The 12,157-nt window shown below is 45.0% G+C and overlaps 1 protein-coding gene across 11 annotated transcripts in view; it reads right to left on the bottom strand.

Moving 5' to 3' along the window:
• Nucleotides 1-12,157, bottom strand: part of EXTL3 (exostosin like glycosyltransferase 3) — a 155,053-nt gene that overhangs the window by 50,826 nt on the left and 92,070 nt on the right. For all 11 annotated transcript variants that reach the window (XM_034060573.1, XM_034060580.1, XM_034060576.1 and 8 more), the window contains one exon: nucleotides 11,581-11,664. The gene's annotated coding sequence lies outside the window, so the exon portion shown is untranslated. The remainder of the gene's footprint in view (nucleotides 1-11,580; nucleotides 11,665-12,157) is intronic.

The raw sequence follows: 12,157 nt of genomic DNA, 5'->3' as shown, positions 1-12,157 counted from the left end.
CTTCAATAGGAGCCCATCAAGTAAATGATCATCAAGAGCTTTGTAAAGGATCCTAACGCAGAGCTAATATGGGCTGTCCCCAAGCAGCAAGCTTATTTTAGGTAATGGCCTTCCATCGCCCTATAAAAGGCCTGGAACACCCAGATGAGGTCATGTTCTGACCTTTGAAATTAGACTTGGGTCTTTGCTGAGAAAGAGAAGATAATGTGCAACTACATCACATAATCAGTATCTTCTGCTTGGGCTTTTCAAGCTCTCCAACTGGCAATAGTGTAGGTTGCTGCCCCCATGGACTCCAACTTGCACATTCACAGCCAAGTGACTGGGCACCATGCAGCACCAGCAAGCTCCACACACAAATTCAGTGAAAGGCAGAAGCTGTCCCACAATGCTGATGAAAAGACATAAGCAGAACCTAGGAAATGTCATTGTTCTGCAGTCCACTGAAGCAGAATCAACGCAGGCAAATTGCCCAAGAGCACACAGAAACCTTCTGTACAGCCACTAACAGGTACCAAGTTTTCTGTACATAGAATAAGCTAGGCTGGAAAAAACCTTTAAAATCATCATGCCTGACCTTTACCCCAGTACCACCATGTCCACTACTAAGGGCATTTTTGAACAGTTCCAGTGACAGTGACTCCACCACTGCCTGAGCACCCTTTCTGTGAAGAAATTGCTCCTAATATCCAGTCTCAACCTCCCCCAGCACAGCTTGTCCTGTCACTTGTTACCTGAGAGAAAAAGAGACCAGCCACATCCTCTCTCCATCCTCCTTTCAGGAAGTGAGTTAAATTCACCCAGGGCTCAAACCGTGAGGTCATCTCCTTGGGCTTGTCTCCACTTGACACGTATTTCACACAGCTGACCTTGTCTTCTGCCCCAGAATCTCCAGCTCAGTCAGCACCCTCCAAGCCAGGCTGGTTTAGGAGGAATTAAATTCCATAAACTGATGCTATCAAGACAATCTCGAGCAGCTGCTACTTCCAGATTTGGACTGCAAATCACACCCAGGAAAACAGGTTCACAACCCTGGGAACTGATACCACAACATGAGACAGCCCAACTGAAGACAATGCTTGCAGCAAGACCTGCCAGAATGGCTGCTGACAGGTTTCCAAAAATAAACCAGTTCCCTTTCTGCAATGCCTGATGTCCGTTTACTTACATCCACCTAAAAATAGCCCTTTCCTTTGGATCAAGGAAGAGAGCTGACAGAAGTGAAAGACGCTCATCACTCCACACTCACACAAAACTAAAGGAGATAAAACACTTTTAAAATGCAGCATAAGGAACAATTCCACACTGGCCCCCAACACAGCCAGCTGGATGAGCCTAATGATTCTTCTCCAGCAACAGCTGTGATTGAGTTTATTTCCATTTTGTGTGATTAAAAAAAGGAAGAGATAGATAAAAGGGAGAACAAAAAGTCCAAGATTTCAAAAGGCACTAAAAATAAAACAGTTTGCATTCACTTGGCAGCCTACCTTGACACTGTTTTTACATGATAGCCAAGCAGTCCTTAATAACCCAAAAGGGAGAGGCAAGTGATTTATAGGAAGGGGAACCAAGGCACAGAAATGTTAAAATACCAACCCAATCATCAATAGAATTAGCAGCAGTAGCAGGTTTAAAGGGCAGGTGTCCCTGACACACCTTCCTATATTCACGCTGTTAAGACTCTTCTCTATTTATTCTTCATGGAGCCAACATAATTGTTTCCATTGCCTGGCAAACGTAAATCGATGCCGAAGAGTTCAGCGGCTCCTTACTAGGAGTTACAGTCCATTTAGCTGATAAAAGTTAACTGGTTTTCAGAGCCTGTTCACACCTCACAGGGAAAAGGCACTTTTTCAAAATTCCAACATACAAGTTTAGCAGCAAGATGTCAGAAATTAACCCCTTTATTTAAACACTAACAACTTTAAGTGTCTCTAAGCAATTGTAAAGCCTTTATTAGCTAAGGCAACGAAAGCCTGCTAGCAGCCAAGTCAAGATGAAGCCAAAGTTATCTGCAGTTTCCAAGCATTAACTTTGAGAACACAAACTCGCTCTTGAGAATATTTGTATCTCAGACGCAGGAATAAAGATGACAGCAACACAACTGGAAAGGCTTCACTTGCTCAGCTGCCATCTTGCTGCCGGCAGAAGTTCTGTGGGCAGAGCTGGATGGAGCAAATCCTCCTGGAAGCCATTCCCGTGGTCATGAAGGGCAGGAAGGTGACTGGGAACAGCCCAGATATATCGTGGACAAACCATACCTCATCAATCTGATTGTCTTTTGTAACCAAGGGACTGGCTTGGTAGACGAGTGTAGAGCAGTTGACGTTGGATTACCTCAACATGAGCAAGTTTCTTCATGTAGTCTCTTATGAGTGGATATACAGGGGGAAAGAAATGACTGGAACAAGAGCCCAGGGAGGTGGTAGGCTCTCCATCACATCAATCTCAAACTCGGCTGGTCAAAGGCTTAAGCAACCTCATCTACCCTTGTGGTTAGCTTTACTCAGAGCAAGATACTGGATTAGAGACCTCTACAGGTTTCTCCCAACCTTATTTTTCTACAATTCAAAGAAATGACAAAGAGAAGGTGGAAGTCTTTCCTGGAGATATCGGAACTAGATAAAGCTGTAATGTGTCATAAAAACAGATCTTTGTAAGCTTTCCCTTGAATAGATGACCTGGCAACAGGGAGATTTCTCCCAGCACACCATGCTTCCTTCCCTCTAACATTTACCTCTTGACAGAGGAATACATACAATTAAGACACGTGTACCACTTTCACATTAAAATTTGAGGTGTTTCAGTGGTGTCATAAGACTGAATACCTGTAGGAGGTGATAAAACATCCATGAGAGCAGCACTGTGGGATTAAATGGGTTGGGCTGACATTAAAAGGCATTTTAAGAGGCATTCCTCTTCTCCCACCTCTCTGCTCAACCACTACATAATCATTTTTGCAAATCCCTTCATGCATCCAACATGCAGAGAGATAAACAAGGTGCGTGCATCCCAGACTGGATCCCATCTGGTTGCTTTAGTGGGAGGAAAAAAGGATTAGATGCTGTCTTCTAATTTGAGGTGCACCAGGTTTGTGATGGTTTTTTTTTAGAAATGTCTTCTGTTGTTACTGGAAAGTGTAACTATTGAGTTTACCGGAGTCAAAAACTCCTTGCAGGTTCGCTTTCCTTTCAGCTTGCTAACAGCTGTCTTGCCAAAATCCATAGAGAACAAAAATCTATAGTTCCTCGTAAACACACCTTGAAATGGTTTCAAGCGCGGAGCACAGTCTTCACCTTTAATATGGTCTTGTAAGGCACATGAGCCAAGAAAGAAAAAACCTGCTAAAACCTTAAGTTACTGTTTTTGCTGACCAGGATTACCTGACTTAGTATCAGCAGCCTTCAAGGACACGGTATAATACACCTGAGTGAAAATCACAAGTGCTGGATGCAGTTCCCTTAAATCCTCTAAGCCTCTGCTTCTCTGCTGTAAAAGTCATTTAAGTGCTGATAAACTCACTTTTAGATTATTTTCATAAAACCGAAGGTCAGCAAAAGATTTGGTAATTAAGGCTGCCACATAATTCCCAGTCTGATGCATAACTCAAGCCTACTAAACTGAACAGACTGGGATGTAAAGTGGTGTGCTGCCTATTCGAGGTGTGATGTGCCCCGTGAGGTCACCATGCCTTGGTGACAGATTTCTCAGAGCCACATCTTGCAGCAATATGTGCTTTGCAAGCTTCTCCAAGCTCTAGCTACCCTGCTGTAAGCACCTGCATCCCTCTGCAAACACTGGCCTTGTTTAGTTCACCTTCTGAGAAGTTGCCTCTTGCTAAGGGTGGCTTTGCAGATGAAGAAGTGAGCAGTTGCGCTGACCACACGAGATGTGCTCCAGCCCAGAGAGCATCCTCGTGGCCTCCTCTGGACTTCCTCCAACAGCTCCACATCCTTCTTATGTTGGGACCATAGAGCTGGATGCAGGGTTACAGGAGGGGTGTCACCAGAGTGGAGTAGAGGGGGAGCTAGTCACACTGTTGGTGATGCAGCCCAGAACACGGCTAGTTTTCTGGGCTGCAAGCACATGCTATAGGTCATGTTGAGCTTCTTGTCAACCAGCATCTCCAAGCTCTCCATCTAGTGTCTGCCCACCCTGTATTTGCATCTAAATTCTCTTGTCTTCAAAGTAAATCTGAAGAAAAACACTGATCTTGGCCAAAATAAAATCTCTGATACAGGGAGGTCATTCTAAGATCAGCCAGCGGAGGGCAACCACACACACACACACACCAGTCAGCATTCTATTGCCTGATACAGGAGCAAAAAAAGTACTTTCTTCCCGCTTCCAACCATCAGAAGAATTTGTATTCTACCTTTCCTATTCTGCCTTATTTATGTCTATGCCACTCCCTGTGACATTTAAACAGCATTCCCAACAGCAGAATATATTCACCTGAAACTAGGCAAAAGAAAACCTATAATCTTCAGTTTCCCTAACTCAGCAGCAGTTCTGCTCTTCAATCTGTCAATAAGAGCAACCTGCCAGGCCACCACAAGCAAACCACACAGCAGAAAAGCAACACCTTCCCCCTTGCATTTCAGCATATAGCCACATGGCCAAGATCACAGGAAGAGTTTCACCACCTTTTTTTTCAGATGCAAGGCTGGAGTGATAAGGGGCTACTTGAATTATGCACTGAGACAAAACAGCATCTGCAATCCAGCAGGAACAGATCTGCACCTGGCAGGTCTTCAACAAACAAAATTCTTACCCAGCTAAGCAATATGTGCAGTATATAGAGGAGAAGGCAGATGAAGGCTGTATGGGTCCTACGCCATGCAGACAAGCCATGATACTTCTGATTCACAGAAGGCAGGAATGATGCATCTCCTTTGGATGGCAGCTTCTTTCATGCTATCTGGAGACGAAAGGCTAAGGCAAGCTACTGTCTTCAGAGGCTTGATCAGACAGCAAGCCATATCAAATTATGCTTTAGGAACAGGTAATCCAATAATTTCAGCTGAGCAATTGTTTTGGTACGAAGACAGGTTGAACATCGACAATCCTCAAGTCCAACCCAAGTAGATCTTACATAAATAGGAAAAAAAACCCACTCATTTTCCTTCACCACTCAAGCAAGCTCCTTCCACAGCCCAACCAAGCGTGTCTGCACTGCTGCCAGCCCAGAGTGAGCAGAGCAGCGCTGCTCTGCATGCCACTGCCTAACTTCATCAGCTGAACCAATAACCCCCTGAGCTTGTCAAGACAAGTCGGTTGCTCTACATGCCACTAACCTGAGGAGAATACATCAGTCACAGCTGGTAATTTGGGCACTGGAAGCAAGGAAACTGCTTGCAAACCGGCTATGTATAGCAAAGGGACTGGGGATATTTTCTCCCTGTCATGTACTGCCTGCCTGCCCTGCTCATACAAACCCTTCAGAGCCTTGCACCAATCCGCTCTGATGTTCTCATGATTCAAAATAAACAGGAGATGGAGGTGAAAGAGTTAGTTCGGGAGAGCCCAACTGTAGCTTTCATACTTTGGGTAGGATATCCTGCAAGCAATGCCATTCCTCAGTACTTAGCTGGAAAACCCAAGGAAAGGCACATGTTTGTGGAAGAAGCAGCAGGTGACTCAACTCTTCACCTCCTCCTTTCTCCCAACCTACATTTCAACAGCACAACACATTGCTATTACAGGAGTGAGACACAGGGACTCACTGGGTACATGAAATGGAAAGTCAACAACCCAATCAACTCTGATTTCTTCATCATCATTATGTTCTGTTGCAAAAGTCACTTGAAGATCTCAGCTAATCTGGGACGCTGTTGCAATATCACCTATGAAAATATTGTTGATAAACAATTATTACGAAAAAAAAATTAGGCAAACAAAAAACAGTGCTTCTTCTCTGGCCTCCAAAGGATCTTTCTGCACTCAAACATGTTTTGGCCACAAGGATTTTTGTTGGCAGGGTTTCATAGTGTCATAGAATGGTTTGGGTTGGAAGAGAACTTAAAGCTCATCTAGCTCCAATCCCCCAGCTACAGGGCAGGGACACCTTCCACAAGACCAGGTTGCACAGAGCCCTTTCCAGCCTGGCCTTGAACACTGCCAGGGATGGGGCAGCCACAGCTTCTCTGGGCAACCTGTGCCAGGGCCTCAGCACCCTCACAGAGAAGAACTTCTGGCCTAAGATCTCATCTCAATCTCCCTTCTGTCAGGTTAAAGCCATTCCCCGTTGTCCTGTCCTTACAGGCCCTTGTCGAAAGCCCCTCTCCAACTTTCATGTTGGCCCCTTTAAGGTACTGTAAGCTTCTCTAAGGTCTCCCTGGAGCCTTCTCCAGGCTGAACAAGCCCAGCTCTCTCAGGCTGTCTCCATGGCAGAGGTGCTCCAGCCCTCAGAGCGTCTTCGTGGCCTCCTCTGGAGTCACTCCAACAGCTCCGCATCACACATGGCCTGTATGGTGTTCACAGCACCCAAAACACTGTCTCAGAGCACACCCTCACTGCAAATCACTGTGGCTTTCCAGCCAGGGCTGGTTTTCAGTGTCATTATCACTGGAAACAGGGGCTCTTAACTTTTGCACCTTCCTGAACACCATGGCCACAGTGACTTGCATTGTGGGTTTGGTTCCTGGTTGTGCAGACATCTGTCCCACAGGCAGGGACCATGTGGGTCAATGGTAGCAAGCTGAGGCCACTGTCGGGTGGGTTACATGCTGCCCAAGTGAATCCCAGTGCCCAGGAGCATCCCCTCATGTATCAGTGACCAGGCTAACAGCCCTCAGCTAAGCACCTCGGAACCTTGACAGCCAATAGCTGGGAAAGGATTGGGAATCCTGGTATTGAATGCTGTGATCTAGCATAACAAGAAATAAATACCCATGAACCACATGGGAAGGGTTATTCCTTCAGAATGTCTAAAAGGAGACACTGAAGTAACAGGGAACTTTGCTTCCCACTTTTTGAGAGGATAATACAAACCAGCAGAGCAGAAAAAAATCCAAAACATCATTTATCAAACCAGCAACAGAATTTTCTCTAAAGGAGATTTCACAACAAGGATGCTTTTGGCATAGGTGGATCCATGGCAAAACAATGATGCGATGCATAGGATACACAATAGTTTCTTTGTGCAAAGTGCCGAAAAGCTTTCAGAAGCTTTATAAAATTAGAGCTGCTTATGTTTAACAGCTAAAATGAAAAGGTGGGGAGGGAGTTCTTCCCCTGTGCAGTTCTCTAGTAGCAGAGCTCATGATTGTACTCAGCGGGAAACATGCTACTCGTCGAGCACTCTCAGCACCTCCCCTCCCGCTGAGCCGCAGGCACAGGGGAAGCTCAGCAATTTGCAGAATTGGGTCCTTGCTTTTGTTCCTCTCACCTCTCTCCCTCCCCATGTACTCTCCATCCTCCCTTTGACACAAACAGATGGAAAGACTGACGATAACACGCCAATTAGGTTATTTGAAGCCTTGCTAGTAGCTACTCTAAATGCAGGCACATGAAGCAGCAGGATTCTGCTGGTGACATTTGGACCACAAATGAAGTTCCCTAGAGTAATAAACAATCAGGTAAAGAAATCTGGAAAGAAATTACCCAGCACACCTCGTCTTCTTGGCCCCCATGAGATCCATATAAAATGTGTTAATGCATCTGATTATGATCTAAATTATGTACAGAGGCTCCTGCCAAGCACTCTGTGAAGTTTCTTTATTGTTAAGTTGGAAGCTTTTTAAGAATGGTCCAGTCATCATGTTTCAAATTAGATTTGGGGGAAAAACATTTTCCTATTTTATTGCTGGCTCAATACATGGGGTTGTGGGAGAAGGTCAATATGTGTTTTTTCTCTGCTGGAAAAAGAGCAGGCAAAGTGGTGACAGAAGAAGAGCCACTCTATTACCTTGTATTGCAACCTGACCTACGTGGATTTACTGTACACTGACGTGCCAGAAAACAACTGCAGCTTCAGCTGGCTTTCTGGAGGTGGGCTTTTTTTCCCCCAAAAGAAGGGCACAAACCCCAAGGTGTTCTCATGCACACATTCCACAGACCATAAAACTTTGAAATAAAGGGTTTCTGAAAATGAAGTTTGATGAGAATGGCTTGCAGAACAGCACATGAGACTTGCACCATGCCTGTAAGGGCTGCCTGAGCTGTTGCTTACTCTGCCAGCAAATCACTGTGTGACTTTGGAGGCAGGTAAGGAAGCTGGTTATCTCCCTGGTATGCTGTGCTAACACTGGAGCTCAACTAGACACACACCTCCCAGGTATATATTCAATACATATAAGTTTGGGAGGGCACCTACAGTTTTAGACCTGAGGCCTGACAATATCACTTGTATTTAAAACTCCACTAACTTAACCTGCTTTATTTTCTGCTGATGTCTGACTAAGCCTTCACCACCTGGATCAGCATCTCCCCTCCACTGCATTGCTGGTTTCCCAAGTCAGAAACAGAGCTGAGGTCACCTTGCTCAGAAGAGCCATTTTTTTAAAGAGTCCTCATTTATAAAGTCCTTCATCTATTATCTCTGCCCTTCCAAACACACAGCTGTAGCAGCAACTGTATTAATTCAAACCAAGCAGGGCCCTATGGAAGACAGTTAACATATAGTAGTGCTTACATACTAATTTTCCTCTACACATGCATAGAAAACATACACATACATACATATATATGAATATATATATATGCATCAGACAGCTGTCTGCACATCACCTCAAGGTCCTCAGCTCATCTTCGGTACAGAGTTCAATTTCATATTCATTACTCTAGCACCCAGCATAACAGGCATTTTAAGGAATCAACCCCACCCAACCCTCTGGTATGTCAAGATGGTCACTTGATATGCACAAGAGCAATATTGCTCCACAGGGTGACATGAGAAGTTAAGCATTAGAAATCCTTTTTTGTTCGTGGAATGTATGCTAGAGCATGTATTCAGCTGTAGCAGCTTTGCTTCTACCTTCAAACACCTCGAGCTGGGCAGCAAGGAAAACAAAATGCAGATACTGAGGCAGATGTGAAGCCTAATGTTGAACTACAATGCCCTTGCACTATCTTAGCACTCATTCCTGAAATGAAAGCCTGAGAACTGGGCTTGTTCAGCCTCGAGAAGAGAAGGCTCCAGGGAGACCTTCCAGACCTCTCCAGAGCAGCTTCCAGTGCCTAAAAGCGGACAACAAAAAGCTGGAGACGGGCTTTTGACAAGGGATAAAACAAGGGGAAATGGCTTTAAACTCACAGAGGGTAATTTGGACGAGCTCTTAGGCAGAAGTTGCTCCCTGTGAGGGTGGTGAGGCCCTGGCACAGGTTGCCCAGAGAAGCTGTGGCTGCCCCATCCCTGGCAGTGTTCAAGGCCAGGTTGGATGGGGCTTTGTGCAACCTGGTCTAGTGGAAGGTGTCCTTGCCTCTTGCAGGGGGTTGGAACAGGATGAGCTTTAAGGTCCCTTCCAGCCCAAACTATTCTGTGATTCTATTAAAACATCAGCTAGGCAACAAGGCAATTACGGCAGTGACCAACACTCCTGCCTGCGGTGAAATGCAGCATAGACATAAAGAGCAAACTCTGGAGTTAGCACATGTAAAACTTGGCCTGAGTGAGACCTTGTTATCAGCAGATCTGCAGGAAACTGGGGATCAGAACTACCATTTCTAGCCACTGCGGTAATGTAGTGGTTTAAACACCAAAAAAAATGCTTTAATGTAGGATCACAGGCTGGATCTCAGCCAGGCAGCAGCACTGCTTTAAAAGGAAGTATTTATCTCTACAAAACACTTACTAAACAACATGCTAGGTGCTTGAAAACAAAGCCTTAGCTAGACACCAGTTTTTAACCTGAAATTCTGCACATTGGCATTCTCTTCTGCTACAGGTAGAACAGATTCACACCCACAGCATGCTCATTTTCTCTTTTTCTCTCTTTTTTAAGAAAAAAAAAAAGGAATTTTCTCTTTCAGTTTAACTTTGAGGCAAGATGGAAGACCACAGCCTGGCCTCAAAGACATGAGATCTTTTGAACTCAAAGTCAGCAAGCTCTCACAGGAGATGAGCTCAAGGGCTGCTCTGGAATAAATCAAAAAGGATTTACTCTTTCACTTGAAATAAGGAGGGGAAAAACCCAACCTAAGTGTACAGATATGTGGTTGGGGGTGGGAGAAAGATAACTGGTAAATAAAAATAAAGACAACTTTAAAAAGGACCATTATGGCTTTACTGCCATGATTCCATAAACTAAACACCATCCTGCATGGTTGGATTTCCTGCAGGAAATCACCAGTACAGTTGCTAAGTCTACTGGAAGCAGTTCAACCCAAGTATATACGGAGCAGATGCTCCAAACATGACACACAAGGACACAGTGCTCCTGAAGAAATCTTTTGTCACCATGTCAAAACAGAGACTTGAACTGGTCATGTGTCATTAGAGACAGCTGTGATTTTCTCACAGATTAGCAGAGTCTGAGGCCAAAGGGTCCTTGAGAGCACCTAATCTCTTCTTGCTGCATCACAGGCCTTTGCATTTCATCCGAGTTTTCCTATGAGCAGGAGTTAGATCTGGCAGCCAAATCCCAATCTGAACAATTGCTGTAGCTCACAGTAACAATCTACATGCTACTTCTATTCAAAAACCTGGGCTGCTAGAGTAGCTCCGCGTAGGATGCGACTGCCTCTTGAGCCCATGGTTCCCTCTGCAAGAAAATGCTGCTCCCTGGCAGAGGCAAAAATGACTTCATGCTTCAGTCACTTCACACTTGACACCTTTGCTCAAGCCCGAATTCATCAGGAGTTTTGACAATACTCTGGAGTTTGCCTGATGGAGCTCAGCACAGAACATAAAATCACATCCTCTGGCTTCATTACAGGAGTGAGAGGGAAACTGGAGGAGCAATGTGCTGCTGGCAGCAATCTCAGCCTCTGCAGTGAGATTGCCTGTGGTTCCCAATCTGCCACACACCCCCACAGTAGCTGCGCATCAGCACCCATGGGCTAATCCTTACACGGTAAACCTACCTTGGTTACAAAGCGGTTTAGAATGAGACTCTGCCCAATTAAGGACACTAAAGAATGAAAATTTCAAGATCATGCCTACCATTTCAGAGCCCAGCTCCTGCTCTAAGCTGTGTGCAGGGCTTGGATCATGAGGCACCCAGACACTGAGCTGGTGAGCTCAGACCATCAGTGACATTTACCACTGCTTTTAAAATCAAAGCTTAAACTGCTGAAATTAGAATATTGTGAAATGCCACTTCTTTGCCTGCAGTTCTGCCAACTGAATTTGGCTAAAACTTTCAGCAAATACTACATGATTAAATAGAAGAGTTGATAGCTAAAAAAATATGTACAGATCTTGATTAAGTCTCCATAGAGGACACTGTACTGACACTGCCCAATTTTTATAAGCTTTCCCCATCTCGCCATTACTTAAACTTGACTAAAGAGAGGAGGAAGAGAGTTGCTAGAAGAGTAGAGAGATATTCTGGTAGACTGCGTTAAAATACAAGGGAAAACGCAAACTAATGTCAGGCATGGGGCAGAGGGATACAGCAGGGCTTGTTTGTTCTTTACCTTCTGCTCCTTGGCTCAGTCCTGCTCACATGTGGATTCCTTCACTACTTTTCTTTCTCAGTGTTGATCTCAAGGGTTCTTCTCCTGTTTAATATAAAAACACAAACAAAACCACATGTACTTAAAAAACGTATTACCCATCGCCTAGAGGCATCATGCAAGAAAGGCCGTCTATTAGCACACTGGATAAAAACACTCCTTCCAGACCAACTCCAAACAGATGAGAGATTGACAACATAGAATAGTTTGGGTTGGAAGGAACCTTAAAGCTCACAAAGTTCTAACCCCCAGTCACAGACAGGGACACCTTCCACTAGAGCAGGCTGCACAAAGCCCTGTCCAACCTGGCCTTGAACACTGCCAGGGATGGGGCAGCCACAGCTTCTCTGGGCACCCTGTGCCAGGGCCACACCACCCTCACAAGGAACAACTTCTGCCTCAGTTCTCATTTCAATCTCCCCTCTTGTCAGGTTAAATTCATTCCCCCTTGTTCTGCCCCTACAGGCCCTTGTCAAAAGCCCCTCTCCAGCTTTCTTGTCAGCCCCTTTAGGCACTGAAAGCTGCTCTAAGGTCTCTG

The sequence above is a fragment of the Melopsittacus undulatus genome, chromosome 3 (genome assembly GCF_012275295.1).
Source record: "Melopsittacus undulatus isolate bMelUnd1 chromosome 3, bMelUnd1.mat.Z, whole genome shotgun sequence".
NCBI classification, from domain to species: domain Eukaryota; kingdom Metazoa; phylum Chordata; class Aves; order Psittaciformes; family Psittaculidae; genus Melopsittacus; species Melopsittacus undulatus.
This window is presented reverse-complemented; position numbering and strand designations above follow the sequence as displayed.